This window comes from Zeugodacus cucurbitae, chromosome X (genome assembly GCF_028554725.1).
Source record: "Zeugodacus cucurbitae isolate PBARC_wt_2022May chromosome X, idZeuCucr1.2, whole genome shotgun sequence".
NCBI lineage: Eukaryota > Metazoa > Arthropoda > Insecta > Diptera > Tephritidae > Zeugodacus > Zeugodacus cucurbitae.
Genome location: NC_071672.1, coordinates 3,434,375 through 3,452,508, shown reverse-complemented (window position 1 = coordinate 3,452,508; position 18,134 = coordinate 3,434,375). Strand labels below are relative to the sequence as shown.

The 18,134-nt window shown below is 34.6% G+C and overlaps 1 non-coding gene and 1 pseudogene across 1 annotated transcript; both read left to right on the top strand.

Moving 5' to 3' along the window:
• Positions 1 to 13,072: 13,072 nt before the first annotated feature.
• Positions 13,073 to 15,062, top strand: LOC128923297 (small subunit ribosomal RNA). The gene has a single exon (XR_008472264.1). It is a non-coding gene; the product is annotated as a small subunit ribosomal RNA (ribosomal RNA).
• A 485-nt stretch (positions 15,063 to 15,547) lies between these two features.
• LOC128923235 (5.8S ribosomal RNA) lies at positions 15,548 to 15,725 on the top strand (annotated as a pseudogene).
• The last annotated feature ends 2,409 nt before the right edge of the window (positions 15,726 to 18,134 follow it).

The following is an 18,134-nucleotide window of genomic DNA, read 5'->3' as shown; positions in this document are numbered from 1 at the left end:
ATTCATACAAGTAAAAAATTTTCATATAAATACTAAATAATTTTCATATAGATACTAAGTTTATGAATTCATACAAGTAAAAAATTTTCATATAAATACTAAATAATTTTCATATAGATACTAAGTTTATGAATTCATACAAGTAAAAAATTTTCATATAAATACTAAATAATTTTCATATAGATACTAAGTTTATGAATTCATACAAGCAAAAAATTTTCATATAAATACTAAATAATTTTCATATAGATACTAAGTTTATGAATTCATACAAGTTAAAAATTTTCATATAAATACTAAATAATTTTCATATAGATACTAAGTTTATGAATTCATACAAGTTAAAAATTTTCATATAAATACTAAATAATTTTCATATAGATACGAAATAATTTTCATATAGGTACTAAGTTTATGAATTCATACAAGTAAATAATTTTCATATAAATGCTAAATAATTTTTATATAGATACTAAGTTTATGAATTCATACAAGTAAATAATTTTCATATAAGTACTAATTAATTTTCCGCTTGTGCGGTTGTGCGTAGGGCTTGGGACCCACCACATAAAAAAATCTCCCCAATGAAAACAAACACCGAGCCTCGGATGAGAAACCCCCCTTTTGATGACGACCCCTGCAAACGTACTAAGGACCATGATTTGAGGGCATGCACCTGGAATGTCCGGACTCTTAATTGGGAAGGTGCCTCTGCCCAGCTGGTTGATGTCCTCATACAACTAAAGGCTGACATCACCGCCGTCCAAGAAGTGCGATGGACGGGACAAGGACGGAAGAAGGTGGGTCCTTGTGACATCTACTACAGCGGCCATATAAAGGAGCGCAAATTTGGTGTTGGATTTGTGGTGGGAGAGAGACTCCGTCGCCGAGTCCTGGCATTCACCCCGGTGGATGAACGTCTAGCCACAATCCGCATAAAAGCGAGGTTCTTCAACATATCGCTGATTTGCGCCCACGCCCCAACGGAAGAGAAGGACGATGTGACCAAAGACGCTTTCTATGAGCGCCTAGAACGCACCTATGAGCGCTGCCCCCGCCACGATGTCAAAATCGTGCTTGGCGATTTTAACGCCAGGGTGGGTAAAGAAGGTGTCTTTGGCACAACAGTCGGAAAATTCAGCCTCCATGACGAAACATCGCCAAACGGTCTGAGGCTGATCGACTTCGCTGGGGCCCGAAATATGGTTGTCTGTAGTACCAGATTCCAGCATAAAAAAATTCATCAAGCAACGTGGCTGTCCCCTGATCGAAACACGCGCAACCAAATCGATCACGTTGTGATAGACGGAAGACATGTCTCCAGTGTTTTAGACGTGCGTACGCTCCGAGGACCAAACATTGACTCGGACCATTATCTAGTAGCAGCAAAGATACGCACTCGCCTCTGTGCAGCAAAGAACGCCCGTCAACAAACACAAGGAAGGTTCGCCGTCGAAAAGCTGCAATCACAACCGACAGCCGAACGATTTTCTACTCGACTTGCACTCCTGCTCTCTGAGAGCACTCATCAGCATCTCGATATAAGGGAGCTGTGGAACGGCATCTCAAACTCATTGCATACCGCTGCAGCCGAAACAATTGGTCTACGGCAACGCCAAAAAACCAGTTGGTACGATGAGAATTGTCGTTCCGCAGTGGAGAGAAAACAGACTGCCTACCTCGCAACGTTGCGATCGACCACAACACGTTCGGGGTGGGATAGATATCGAGAACTGAAGAGGGAAGCGAGACGCATTTGCAGACGTAAAAAGAAAGAGGCCGAAATGCGTGAGTATGAAAAGCTTGAAAAGCTGGCCGACATGGGTAATGCTCGAAAATTTTATGAAAAGATGAGGCGATTAACAGAAGGTTTCAAGACCGGAGCATTATCATGTAGGGACCGAGAAGGTAATCTGGTAGCGGATGTCCAGAGCACACTGGGATTATGGAGGGAACACTTCTCCGACCTGCTCAATGGCAGTGAAAGTACAACACCAGGAGATGGCGAACCCGATTCCCCAATCGATGACGATGGAATAGATGTTCCATTACCCGACCATGAAGAAATTCGAATAGCAATTACCCGCTTGAAGAACAACAAAGCGGCGGGGGCCGATGGATTACCGGCCGAGCTATTCAAATACGGCGGCGAAGAACTGATAAGGTGCATGCATCAGCTTCTTTGTAGAATATGGTCGGAAGAAAGCATGCCTGACGATTGGAATCTTAGTGTGCTCTGCCCAATCCATAAGAAGGGAGACCCCACAATCTGCGCCAACTACCGTGGTATAAGTCTCCTCAATATCGCATATAAGGTTTTGTCGAGCGTATTGTGTGAAAGACTAAAGCCCACCGTCAACGAACTGATTGGACCTTATCAGTGTGGCTTTAGACCTGGAAAATCCACAATGGACCAGATATTCACCATGCGCCAAATCTTGGAAAAGACCCGAGAGAGAAGAATCGATACTCACCATCTTTTTATCGATTTTAAAGCTGCCTTCGATAGCACGAAAAGGAGCTGCCTTTATGCCGCGATGTCTGAATTTGGTATCCCTGCAAAACTAATACGGCTATGTAAGCTGACGTTGAGCAACACCAAAAGCTCCGTCAGGATCGGGAAGGACCTCTCCGAGCCGTTCGATACCAAACGAGGCTTCAGACAGGGTGACTCACTATCGTGCGACTTCTTCAATCTATTGCTGGAAAAAATAATACGAGCTGCAGAACTAAATAGAGAGGGTACAATCTTCTACAAGAGTGTACAGCTCCTGGCGTATGCCGATGATATTGATATCATCGGAAGCAACAACCGCGCCGTTTGTTCTGCGTTTTCCAGACTAGATAAAGAAGCGAAGCGTATGGGTCTGGTGGTGAATGAGGACAAGACGAAATATCTCCTGTCATCAAACAAACAGTCGGCGCACTCGCGTCTTGGCTCCCACGTCACTGTTGACAGTCATAACTTTGAAGTTGTAGATAATTTCGTTTATCTGGGAACCAGCATTAACAACACCAACAATGTCAGCCTTGAAATCCAACGCAGAATCACTCTTGCCAACAGGTGCTACTTTGGACTGAGTAGGCAATTGAAAAGTAAAGTCCTCTCTCGACGAACCAAAATCAAACTCTATAAGTCGCTCATTATTCCCGTCCTGATGTATGGCGCTGAAGCGTGGACGATGACAACATCCGATGAGACGACTCTTGGGGTTTTCGAGAGAAAGGTTTTGCGCAAGATTTTTGGTCCTCTAAACATTGGCAACGGCGAATACCGCAGGCGATGGAACGATGAGCTGTACGATTTATACGACGACATTGACATAGTTCAGCGAATAAAAAGACAGCGGCTACGCTGGCTAGGTCATGTTGTACGGATGGAAGAAAACACTCCAGCTCTGAAAGTATTCGATGCAGTACCCGCTGGAGGAAGCCGCGGAAGAGGACGACCTCCACTCCGGTGGAAAGACCAAGTGCAAAGTGACCTGGCTTCACTTGGTGTTTCCAATTGGCGCCAAAAAGCAAAAAGGAGGAATGAGTGGCGCGCTCTGGTGGATTCGGCTATAATCGCTTAAAGCGGTTCCTACGCCAAATATATATATATATACTAATTAATTTTCATATAAATACTAATTGTATGAATTCATACAAGTTAAAAATTTTCATATAAATACTAAATAATTTTCATATAGATACTAAGTTTATGAATTCATACAAGTTAAAAATTTTCATATAAATACTAAATAATTTTCATATAGATACTAAGTTTATGAATTCATACAAGTAAAAAATTTTCATAGAAATACTAAATAATTTTCATATAGATACTAAGTTTATGAATTCATACAAGTAAACAATTTTCATATAAATGCTAAATAATTTTTATATAGATACTAAGTTTATGAATTCATACAAGTAAATAATTTTCATATAAGTACTAATTAATTTTCATATAAATACTAATTGTATGAATTCATACAAGTAATTAATATTCATATAAATACTAATTAAGTTTCATATAGATACTAAGTTTATGAATTCATACAAGTAAAAAATTTTCATATAAATACTAAATAATTTTCATATAGATACTATGTTTATGAATTCATACAAGTTAAAAATTTTCATATAAATACTAATTAAGTTTCATATAGATACTAAGTTTATGAATCCATACAAGTAAAAAAATTTCATATAAATACTAAATAATTTTCATATAGATACTAAGTTTATGAATTCATACAAGTTACAAATGTTCATATAAATACTAAATAATTTTCATATAGATACTAAATAATTTTCATATAGGTACTAAGTTTATGAATTCATACAAGTAAATAATTTTCATATAAATACTAAATAATTTTCATATAGATACTAAGTTTATGAATTCATACAAGTAAAAAATTTTCATATAAATACTAAATAATTTTCATATAAATACTAATTGTATGAATTCATACAAGTAATTAATTTTCATATAAATACTAATTAAGTTTCATATAGATACTAAGTTTATGAATTCATACAAGTAAAAAATGTTCATATAAATACTAAATAATTTTCATATAGATACTAAGTTTATGAATTCATACAAGTAAAAAATTTTCATATAAATACTAAATAATTTTCATATAGATACTAAGTTTATGAATTCATACAAGTAAAAAATGTTCATATAAATACTAAATAATTTTCATATAGATACTAAGTTTATGAATTCATACAAGTAAAAAATTTTCATATAAATACTAAATAATTTTCATATAGATACTAAGTTTATGAATTCATACAAGTAAAAAATTTTCATATAAATACTAAATAATTTTCATATAGATACTAAGTTTATGAATTCATACAAGTTAAAAATTTTCATATAAATACTAAATAATTTTCATATAGATACTAAGTTTATGAATTCATACAAGTTACAAATGTTCATATAAATACTAAATAATTTTCATATAGGTACTAAGTTTATGAATTCATACAAGTAAAAAATTTTCATAGAAATACTAAATAATTTTCATATAGATACTAAGTTTATGAATTCATACAAGTAAACAATTTTCATATAAATGCTAAATAATTTTCATATAGATACTAAGTTTATGAATTCATACAAGTTAAAAATTTTCATACAAATACTAAATAATTTGCATATAGATACTAAGTTTATGAATTCATACAAGTTAAAAATTTTCATATAAATACTAAATAATTTTCATATAGATACTAAATAATTTTCATATAGGTACTAAGTTTATGAATTCATACAAGTAAATAATTTTCATATAAATACTAAATAATTTTCATATAGATACTAAGTTTATGAATTCATACAAGTAAAAAATTTTCATATAAATACTAAATAATTTTCATATAGATACTAAGTATATGAATTCATACAAGTAAAAAATTTGCATATAAATACTAAATAATTTTCATATAGATACTATGTTTATGAATTCATACAAGTTAAAAATTTTCATATAAATACTAATTAAGTTTCATATAGATACTAAGTTTATGAATTCATACAAGTAAAAAAATTTCATATAAATACTAAATAATTTTCATATAGATACTAAGTTTATGAATTCATACAAGTAAAAAATTTTCATATAAATACTAAATAATTTTCATATAGATACTAAGTTTATGAATTCATACAAGTAAAAAATTTTCATATAAATACTAAATAATTTTCATATAGATACTAAGTTTATGAATTCATACAAGTAAAAAATTTTCATATAAATACTAAATAATTTTCATATAGATACTAAGTTTATGAATTCATACAAGTTAAAAATTTTCATATAAATACTAAATAATTTTCATGTAGATACTAAGTTTATGAATTCATACAAGTTAAAAATTTTCATATAAATACTAAATAATTTTCATATAAATACTAAATAATTTTCATATAGGTACTAAGTTTATGAATTCATACAAGTAAAAAATTTTCATAGAAATACTAAATAATTTTCATATAGATACTAAGTTTATGAATTCATACAAGTAAACAATTTTCATATAAATGCTAAATAATTTTCATATAGATACTAAGTTTATGAATTCATACAAGTTAAAAATTTTCATATAAATACTAAATAATTTGCATATAAATACTAAATAATTTTCATATAGATACTAAGTAATTTTCATATAGGTACTAAGTTTATGAATTCATACAAGTAAAAAATTTTCATAGAAATACTAAATAATTTTCATATAGATTCTAAGTTTATGAATTCATACAAGTAAACAATTTTCATATAAATGCTAAATAATTTTCATATAGATACTAAGTTTATGAATTCATACAAGTAAATAATTTTCATATAAGTACTAATTAATTTTCATATAAATACTAATTGTATGAATTCATACAAGTAATTAATTTTCATATAAATACTAATTAAGTTTCATATAGATACTAAGTTTATGAATTCATACAAGTAAAAAATTTTCATATAAATACTAAATAATTTTCATATAAATACTAATTGTATGAATTCATACAAGTAATTAATTTTCATATAAATACTAATTAAGTTTCATATAGATACTAAGTTTATGAATTCATACAAGTAAAAAATTTTCATATAAATACTAAATAATTTTCATATAGATACTAAGTTTATGAATTCATACAAGTTAAAAATTTTCATATAAATACTAAATAATTTTCATATAGATACTAAATAATTTTCATATAGGTACTAAGTTTATGAATTCATACAAGTAAATAATTTTCATATAAATACTAAATAATTTTCATATAGATACTAAGTTTATGAATTCACACAAGTAAAAAATTTTCATATAAATACTAAATAATTTTCATATAGATACTAAGTATATGAATTCATACAAGTAAAAAATTTGCATATAAATACTAAATAATTTTCATATAGATACTATGTTTATGAATTCATACAAGTTAAAAATTTTCATATAAATACTAAATAATTTTCATATAGATACTAAGTTTATGAATTCATACAAGTAAACAATTTTCATATAATTGCTAAATAATTTTCATATAAATACTAATTGTATTAATTCATACAAGTAATTAATTTTCATATAAATACTAATTAATTTTCATATAAATACTAAATAATTTTCATATAGATACTAAGTATATGAATTCATACAAGTAAAAAAATTGCATATAAATACTAAATAATTTTCATATAGGTACTAAGGTTATGAATTCATACAAGTAAAAAATTTTCATAGAAATACTAAATAATTTTCATATAGATACTAAGTTTATGAATTCATACAAGTAAACAATTTTCATATAATTGCTAAATAATTTTCATATAGATACTAAGTTTATGAATTCATACAAGTAAATAATTTTCATATGAGTACTAATTAATTTTCATATAAATACTAATTGTATTAATTCATACAAGTAATTAATTTTCATATAAATACTAATTAATTTTCATATAAATACTTAATAAATTTCATATAAATACTAATTAATTTTCATATAGATACTAATTTTCATATAAGTACTAAGTGTATGAATTCATACAACTAAATAATTTTCATATAAGTACAAAGCATAATGCTCGTAGAAAATGATATAAATTACTTGTGTATATATGAATTCAAAACTTTTATATGGTTAAAAAGATTTTTTCCATACGATTTCGGGTTGGTGAGGTGTACGTGGCAGAAAACATATATGTTGTATGAAACTTTGACATGTAAACATATAAATACTAAATAATTTTCATATAGATACTAAGTAATTTTCATATAGGTACTAAGTTTATGAATTCATACAAGTAAAAAATTTTCATAGAAATACTAAATAATTTTCATATAGATACTAAGTTTATGAATTCATACAAGTAGAAAATTTTCATATAAATGCTAAATAATTTTCATATAGATACTAAGTTTATGAATTCATACAAGTAAATAATTTTCATATAAGTACTAATTAATTTTCATATAAATACTAATTGTATGAATTCATACAAGTAATTAATTTTCATATAAATACTAATTAAGTTTCATATAGATACTAAGTTTATGAATTCATACAAGTTAAAAATTTTCATATAAATACTAAATAATTTTCATATAGATACTAAATAATTTTCATATAGGTACTAAGTTTATGAATTCATACAAGTAAATAATTTTCATATAAATACTAAATAATTTTCATATAGATACTAAGTTTATGAATTCATACAAGTAAAAAATTTTCATATAAATACTAAATAATTTTCATATAGATACTAAGTATATGAATTCATACAAGTAAAAAATTTGCATATAAATACTAAATAATTTACATATAGATACTATGTTTATGAATTCATACAAGTTAAAAATTTTCATATAAATACTAAATAATTTTCATATAGGTACTAAGTTTATGAATTCATACAAGTAAAAAATTTTCATAGAAATACTAAATAATTTTCATATAGATACTAAGTTTATGAATTCATACAAGTAAACAATTTTCATATAAATGCTAAATAATTTTCATATAGATACTAAGTTTATGAATTCATACAAGTAAATAATTTTCATATAAGTACTAATTAATTTTCATATAAATACTAATTGTATGAATTCATACAAGTAATTAATTTTAATATAAATACTAATTAATTTTCATATAAATACTTAATAAATTTCATATAAATACTAATTAATTTTCATATAGATACTAATTTTCATATAAGTACTAAGTGTATGAATTCATACAACTAAATAATTTTCATATAAGTACAAACAATTTAAAAAAAAAAAATAAATGTTAAGCTATTTTTGATGTTGTAATATTTCTTATAAGCATAATGCTCGTAGAAAATGATATAAATTACTTGTGTATATATGAATTCAAAACTTTTATATGGTTAAAAAGATTTTTTCCATACGATTTCGGGTTGGTGAGGTGTACGTGGCAGAAAACATATATGTTGTATGAAACTTTGACATTAGTACTTGTATGAAAATTTTAATACTTGTATGAAATTGCATACTTAGTACTTATATGAAAATTATTTTCATATAAATATAAAAGTATTTAAGTGTAATATATAAATGAGAGCAAACAAATTTATTCCTGGTTTGCTACAGTTGGTTTAAATAGAAATAATTTTGTTAATAATGAAATGTTATTAATTGAGATTATTCTTCTATACCTAACATAATGTAGTCGTTTTTTTTTAATTTAACTTTTTTTGGGGTTTGTTCTTCTATTCACATAAAATATATGTGGGTAAAGAATAAAATTCAATAAATTTAAATATTTATATTATTACGCTCGAATACTTTCATATCATATATGAAATAAAATGAAAAATAATTGAATTGAAATTATTAATTTCAAATCAAAAGAAAAACGTATATACTCTTAAAAAAAGATATATACACTATCTTCTTCTTCTTGACTGGCGTAGACACCGCTTACGCGGTTATAGCCGAATCCAAAACAGCGCGCCACGCATCTCTCCTTCTGGCAGTTTGGCGCCAATTGGTTATTCCATGCGAAGCCAGGTCCCTCTCCACCTGGTCCTTCCATCGGAGTGGAGGTCTCCCTCTTCCTCTGCTTCCACCAGCGGGTACTGCATCGAATACTTTCAGAGCTGGAGCACCTTCATCCATTCGAACAACATGTCCTAGCCAGCGTAGCCGCTGTTTTTTTATTCGCTGGACTATGTCTAGGAGTCTATGTCTATGTCGTCGAATAACACATACAGCTCATCGTTCCATCGTCTGCGGTATTCGCCGTTGCCAATTCTTAAGGGACCATAAATCTTGCGCAAAACCTTTCTCTCGAAAACTCCTAGTGCCGTCTCATCGGATGTTGACATCGTCCACGCTTCTGCACCGTAAAGTAGGACGGGAATGATGAGAGACTTGTAGAGTTTGGTTTTTGTTCGTCGAGAGAGGACTTTACTTTTCAATTGCCTACTTAGTCCATAGTAGCACCTGTTGGCAAGAGTGATTCTGCGTTGGATTTCCAGGCTGACATTGTTATTGCTGTTAATGCTGGTTCCCAGGTAGACGAAATTATCTACAACTTCAAAGTTATGACTGTCAACAGTGACGTGGGAGCCAAGACGCGAATGCGCTGACTGTTTGTTTGACGACAGGAGATATTTCGTCTTGTCCTCGTTCACCACCAGACCCATACGTTTCGCTTCCTTATCCAGTCTGGAGAAAGCAGAACTAACGGCGCGGGTGTTGTTTCCAATGATATCGATATCATCGGCGTACGCCAGTAGCTGTACACTCTTATAGAAGATTGTACCTTCTCTGTTTAGCTCTGCAGCTCGTATTATTTTCTCCAGCATCAGGTTAAAGAAATCACACGAGAGTGAGTCACCTTGTCTGAAACCTCGTCTGGTATCGAACGGCTCGGAGAGGTCCTTCCCGATCCTGACGGAGCTTTTGGTGTTGCTCAACGTCAGCTTACACAGCCGTATTAGTTTTGCGGGGATACCAAATTCAGACATCGCGGCATAAAGGCAGCTCCTTTTCGTGCTGTCGAAAGCAGCTTTAAAGTCGACAAAGAGATGGTGTGTGTCGATCCTATTTTCACGGGTCTTCTCCAAAATTTGGCGCATGGTGAATATCTGGTCCGTTGTTGATTTTCCAGGTCTAAAGCCACACTGATAAGGTCCAATCAGTTTGTTGACTGTGGGCTTTAGTCTTTCACACAATACGCTCGACAGAACCTTATACGCGATGTTGAGGAGGCTTATCCCACGGTAATTGGTGCAAATTGTGGGGTCTCCCTTTTTGTGTATTGGGCAGATTACACTGAGATTCCAATCGTCAGGCATGCTTTCTTCCGACCATATTCTGCAAAGAAGCTGATGCAAGCACCTTATCAGCTCTTCGCCGCCGTATTTGAATAGCTCGGCCGGTAATCCATCGGCACCCGCCGCCTTATTGTTCTTCAAGCGGGTAATTGCTATTCGAATTTCTTCACGGTCGGGCAATGGAACATCTGCTCCATAGCCGTCGATTGGGGAATCGGGTTCGCCATCTCCTGGTGTTGTACTTTCACTGCCATTCAGCAGGCTGGAGAAGTGTTCCCTCCACAAACTCAGTATACTCTGGTCATCAATAACTAGATTACCTCTGGGGGTCCTACAGGAGTGCGCTCCGGTCTTGAAACCTTCAGTTAGTCGCCGGATCTTTTCGTAAAATTTTCGAGCATTACCCCTGTCGGCCAGCTTGTCAAGCTTTTCATTCTCACGCATTTCGGCCTCTTTCTTTTTTTGTCTGCAAATGCGTCTCGCTTCCCTCTTCAGCTCTCGGTATCTTTCCCATCCCGCTCGTGTTGCGGTCGATCGCAACATTGCGAGATAGGCAGTCTGTTTTCTCTCCACTGCGAGACGACAATCCTCATCATACCAGCTGTTTTTTTTGACTTTTCCGAAAACCAATGGTTTCGGTTGCAGCTGTACGTAAGGAGTTTGATATGCCGTCCCACAGCTCCCTTATACCGAGATGCTGATGAGTGCTCTCAGAGAGCAGGAGTGCAAGTCGAGTAGAAAATCGTTCGGCTGTCGGTTGTGATTGCAGCTTCTCGATGTCGAACCTTCCTTGTGTTTGTTGAAGTGTACGCTTTTCTACACAGAGGCGGGTGCGTATCTTAGCTGCTACAAGATAGTGGTCCGAGTCGATGTTGGGACCACGAAGCGTACGCACATCAAAAACACTGGAGACATGTCGTCCATCTATCACAACATGATCGATCTGGTTGCGAGTGATTCGATCCGGGGACAGCCAAGTAGCTTGATGGATTTTCTTATGCTGGAATCTAGTACTACAGACGACCATATTTCGGGCCCCGGCGAAGTCGATCAGCCTCAGACCGTTTGGTGATGTTTCGTTATGGAGGCTGAATTTTCCGACTGTTGTGCCAAAGACACCTTCATTACCCACCCTAGCGTTGAAATCGCCAAGCACGATTTTGACATCGTGGCGGGGGCAGCGCTCATAGGTACGTTCTAGGCGCTCATAGAAGGTATCTTTGATCACTTCGTCCTTCTCTTCAGTCGGGGCGTGGGCGCAAATCAGCGATATGTTGAAGAACCTCGCTTTGATGCGGATTGTGGCTAGACGTTCATCCACCGGAGTGAATGCCAGGACTCGACGACGGAGTCTCTCTCCCACCACGAATCCCACACCGAATTTGTGCTCCTTTATGTGGCCGCTGTAGTAGATGTCACAAGGACCCACCTTCTTCCGTCCTTGTCCCGTCCATCGCATTTCTTGGATTGCGGTGATGTCAGCCTTTACTCTTACGAGGACATCAACCAGCTGGGCAGAGGCACCTTCCCAATTAAGGGTCCGGACATTCCAGGTGCATGCCCTTATTTCGTAGTCCTTTAAACGTTTGCAGTGGTCGTCATCAAAATTGGGGTCTCTCATCCGAGGCTGTTTTTTCTTTTTCATTGGGGGGTGTTTTTTTGTGGTGGGTCCCAAACCCTACGCACAACCGCATAGGCGGGTTTCGCCTTCTCACTTTAGCTCGCCTCCAAACGGATGTCTGTTGGCTACCCAGAGGATACTTGGTCTAAGACCGGAAGTCGTGAGCTGCTTGAGCCACATGTAAAAGAATCGTTTCTGGCCACTCCCAAGTGAATGACAGTCAGAAACTTTCATCACTTACGTGAACTTCTACATATGACTCCATCCTCCACACTATATGCATTGAAATAAAGTAAAATGTATAAAAAATGATATTATTTGAAAGTTTAACAAATACAAGAAGAAACATCGTCCTTACATTAATAATTATATTATATATGTATAGAGAACGAAAATTCTTTCTCACGATAAGATACAATCTCAAAGTCCGAATAAGACCGCAATAAATAATACAATAATATGAAATTTAAATGAAATGAAGTAAATTTTTTAATCGATCATTGTAGAAGAAATTTCATAATTATTTATTGTCGCGATTTCGTTCTTCTTTGCATTTTGTATATGTCGTGTACTTAATTTTCAAATATTGAAAATATCATTATAAAAATTTATAATGATAAAAAATATTATTCTGGTTGATCCTGCCAGTAGTTATATGCTTGTCTCAAAGATTAAGCCATGCATGTCTAAGTACAAACAAATTAAAAGTGAAACCGCAAAAGGCTCATTATATCAGTTATGGTTCCATAGATCGTTAACAGTTACTTGGATAACTGTGGTAATTCTAGAGCTAATACATGCAAAATAAACACGGACCTTTTGGAACGTGTGCTTTTATTAGGCTAAAACCAAGCGATCGTAAGATCGTTATATTGGTTGAACTCTAGATAACTTGCAGATCGTATGGTCTCGTACCGACGACAGATCTTTCAAATGTCTGCCCTATCAACTTTTGATGGTAGTATCTAGGACTACCATGGTTGCAACGGGTAACGGGGAAACAGGGTTCGATTCCGGAGAGGGAACCTGAGAAACGGCTACCACATCTAAGGAAGGCAGCAGGCGCGTAAATTACCCACTCCCAGTTCGGGGAGGTAGTGACGAAAAATAACAATACAGGACTCATATCCGAGGCCCTGTAATTGGAATGAGTACACTTTAAATCCTTTAACAAGGACCTATTGGAGGGCAAGTCTGGTGCCAGCAGCCGCGGTAATTCCAGCTCCAATAGCGTATATTAAAGTTGTTGCGGTTAAAACGTTCGTAGTTGAATTTGTGCTTCATACGGGTAGTACAGCTATAATTGTGGTATGTACATTACCTTATGTATGCAAGCGTATTACCGGTGGAGTTCTTATATGTAATTAATACAATGTATTTTTTATATATTCCTCCTATTTAAACCTGCTTCAGTGCTCTTCATCGAGTGTTGTTGTGGGCCGGTACAATTACTTTGAACAAATTAGAGTGCTTAAAGCAGGCTCCAAATGCCTGAATATTTTGTGCATGGAATAATGAAATAAGACCTCTGTTCTACTTTCATTGGTTTTTAGATCAAGAGGTAATGATTAATAGAAGCAGTTTGGGGGCATTAGTATTACGACGCGAGAGGTGAAATTCTTGGACCGTCGTAAGACTAACTTAAGCGAAAGCATTTGCCAAAGATGTTTTCATTAATCAAGAACGAAAGTTAGAGATTCGAAGGCGATCAGATACCGCCCTAGTTCTAACCATAAACGATGCCAGCTAGCAATTGGGTGTAGCTACTACTATGGCTCTCTCAGTCGCTTCCCGGGAAACCAAAGCTTTTGGGCTCCGGGGGAAGTATGGTTGCAAAGCTGAAACTTAAAGGAATTGACGGAAGGGCACCACCAGGAGTGGAGCCTGCGGCTTAATTTGACTCAACACGGGAAAACTTACCAGGTCCGAACATAAGCGTGTAAGACAGATTGATAGCTCTTTCTCGAATCTATGGGTGGTGGTGCATGGCCGTTCTTAGTTCGTGGAGTGATTTGTCTGGTTAATTCCGATAACGAACGAGACTCAAATATATTAAATAGATGCTTTCAGGATTATGGTGTTGAAGCTTATATAGCCTTCATTCATGAGTTCATCTTGAATGTGCAAGTGTTTGAATGTGTTTATATAAGTGGAGCCGTACCTGTTGGTTTGTCCCATTATAAGGACACTAGCTTCTTAAATGGACAAATTGCGTCTAGCAGTAACGAGATTGAGCAATAACAGGTCTGTGATGCCCTTAGATGTCCTGGGCTGCACGCGCGCTACAATGAAAGTATCAACGTGTATTTCCTAGACCGAGAGGTCCGGGTAAACCGCTGAACCACTTTCATGCTTGGGATTGTGAACTGAAACTGTTCACATGAACTTGGAATTCCCAGTAAGTGTGAGTCATTAACTCGCATTGATTACGTCCCTGCCCTTTGTACACACCGCCCGTCGCTACTACCGATTGAATTATTTAGTGAGGTCTCCGGACGTGATCACTGTGACGCCTTGTGTTTCACGGTTGTTTCGCAAAAGTTGACCGAACTTGATTATTTAGAGGAAGTAAAAGTCGTAACAAGGTTTCCGTAGGTGAACCTGCGGAAGGATCATTATTGTGTTCCTATCCGTAAATATTATAAAAAAAAAACAAACAAACAAACAAACAAAGAAAGAATAAAAAAAAAATTATTTTCTTTTCATTCATTTATTTGAATGTTTTTCTTTTTTTTCTTTTTTTTTACTCCTTGTATTGTAGTATAATGAAAATTATATCGCATACATTGTATTTGAACGCAACAAACCTTTAAACATATATAGTTGAACTTATTATTTATAAAAATAATATAAATGATAAGTTAATTTGTTCTCATTAACGTGTAATTCCTTAAAAATTTATAGAAATTAAATAAAATGTAATAAAAAAGGAATTACTGTTTTTGTTGGACTAAGACATGCGCAACTTGTAAATGTTTGGGTTGAAAATTACAATTTATTGAAATATGTTTTAAAATAATTTATATAATATACGAAAACGCAATGTTATTCTTTCAATAAATTAAAAACTCTTGACGTTAAATTAAAATAAACAAAAAATTATCACTCTAAGCGGTGGATCACTCGGCTCATGGGTCGATGAAGAACGCAGCTAACTGTGCGTCATCGTGTGAACTTCAGGACACATGAACATCGACATTTTAACGCATATTGCAGTCCATGCTGTTATGTACTTTAATTAATTTTAAAGTGCTGCTTGGACTACATATGGTTGAGGGTTGTAAGACTATGCTAAATTATTTGTGTTAGCTCAGGTGGTGGAGTAGGGTGTGCTTCTTTTCGTGATCGTGGTTGGCCGTGGGGAAATGGAAGGCGCAAAAGATTCCATACAAAGTTTGCCAAAAAAAGTAGAACAAATTTTCTTTGTAATAAATATAATTTTATTAAATAAATTGGAATGTCACTTACCACGTCTGGATCGGTTGAGAAGTCGCAAAGGAAGGGAGAAGTAAGAAGAAGCAAAGCAAGAGCGCAACTTCAAATATTTAGTTGTGTTCGAATTAGACTTCGAAAAAGCTTCGAAGTAGTGATCTCTCTTCCGACACAGACGTGGCAGTGAAATTAGGCGGGGGCGGCGTCAACATTCCGCCCGCCTTGCAGTATTACTGCAAATGCAGTTTACAATTAATTAATTATTACTTAAAACTAACATGCGACTGGCTCCTGTACTTCCTCTGGCAAGCGATGAATTTCTTGCAGATGGGGTGGCCGACGAGACGAATCGAGTCTGGTTCGGTCCTAATTTCTGGGGACATCTGGCGAAATTTTGGGCACCAGCGAAGAAGGTGATTGTGTATGCATAACGGGCAATTGATGGTCGTCATTTTGAATAATTTCTTGAATGAAAAGAAAATTATTAAGGTGTGAATGTATAGAATAAGTTAACATTGATTGGGTAAAATGACATTTTTTGTGATAGGCCTACAAATTAAGCCGCGTTGAGTTTTGATGACCACAACTCGAACTCGTTGGTCCAACCCTGGATATATTTTGATGATCCTGCCCAATCTCCATTCATTTGGAGGTAAATTTTTATCCGGCTCGAAGGACCAATCAATGAGTTTCAATTAAATAGAGTCACTTTCGGGATCAATTGTGCCCCGTATCTAGCAATCCGTACTCTGATGCAACTAGCTGAAGACTCAAAATCAGAGTTCCCTTTGGCTGCAAAAATAATAAAAGCTAATACGTACGTAGACGACGTCTTATCTGGTGCTCATGAAATCTCCACCGCAATAGATTCAAGAGACCAGCTGATTGAACTATTAGCCTCAGCCGGCTTCCCATTAAGAAAGTGGACATCAAACAGCAAGAAAATTCTGAAGGACATACCTAATGATCACCTTTTGACCACAGATTTTCTGGAATTCGACAGTAGTAGCGAAGCCAAAACATTGGGAATTCGATGGAATGCGAGGTCGGACAACTTTTACTTTTCCACTAAACCTCAGGACAACAAAGACTCTTTCACTAAAAGAGAAGTTTTGTCTATGATAGCCAAATTATTCGACCCAGCAGGTTGGTTAAGTCCAGTAATCATCGTTGCTAAAATTTTAATGCAGGATATTTGGCTAGAAAAAACCGATTGGGACGAGACTTTGACTTCCAAATCTCTCAATCAGTGGAAGACATTCTTAAACAACTACCCACATATAAGCACTATTAGGATCCCACGATGGGTATCTTACACACCGAACTGTCAAGTACAGTTCCATGGATTCTGCGATGCCTCAGAGAAGGCGTACGGCGCAGCGATCTATTTGCGCGTGCAGGTGAACGATTGCGAGATTAAAACCAGCTTGCTTTTAGCAAAAACAAAAGTCGCTCCTGTTAAAACCATCTCAATACCCAGATTAGAACTATGTGGTGCTCTGCTGTTAGCTAAAATGGTCGAATATCTGCAACCCAAACTCGATATTGTATATCAGGGAATATATTTATGGACTGACTCCACCATCGTTCTCGCATGGCTACGCAAGCCGCCATGTTCTTGGTCGACATTCGTTGCGAATCGTATATCAAAAATTTGCGAGCATACACAAATTGAGAACTGGAGGCATGTCAACTCAGAAGATAATCCCGCCGACCTGGCTAGCAGAGGAATCTCTCCTCAAGATTTGCAACCGAACGATCTTTGGTGGTGCGGTCCTAAGTGGTTAAAACTTCAACCATCCAGGTGGCCAAAACAAAATCCTGCAGAAGACCAATCCTGTTGAGACCACCCTGGAGGCCAAAAGCATTCGTGTGCATCAAGCATCTGTTATTGAGACCGAAGACGTTTTGGAACGTTTTTCCGAATTTTCAAGAGCACTCCGTGTAATTTCTCGAATCTTTAGATTCTACAACAGAAGTCATCCAAATTGCAAGACCCCTTCACCGTCTTCAACGCTCACTTCTGATGAAGTTAAATCTGAGTACTCAGAAGCAAAATGTGCCTTCTGAGTTAACTGAATAAGTCTGTGTTTGACAAATTTAACTTCATCAGAAGTGAGCGTTGAAGACGGTGAAGGGGTCTTGCAATTTGGATGACTTCTGTTGTAGAATCTAAAGATTCGAGAAATTACACGGAGTGCTCTTGAAAATTCGGAAAAACGTTCCAAAACGTCTTCGGTCTCAATAACAGATGCTTG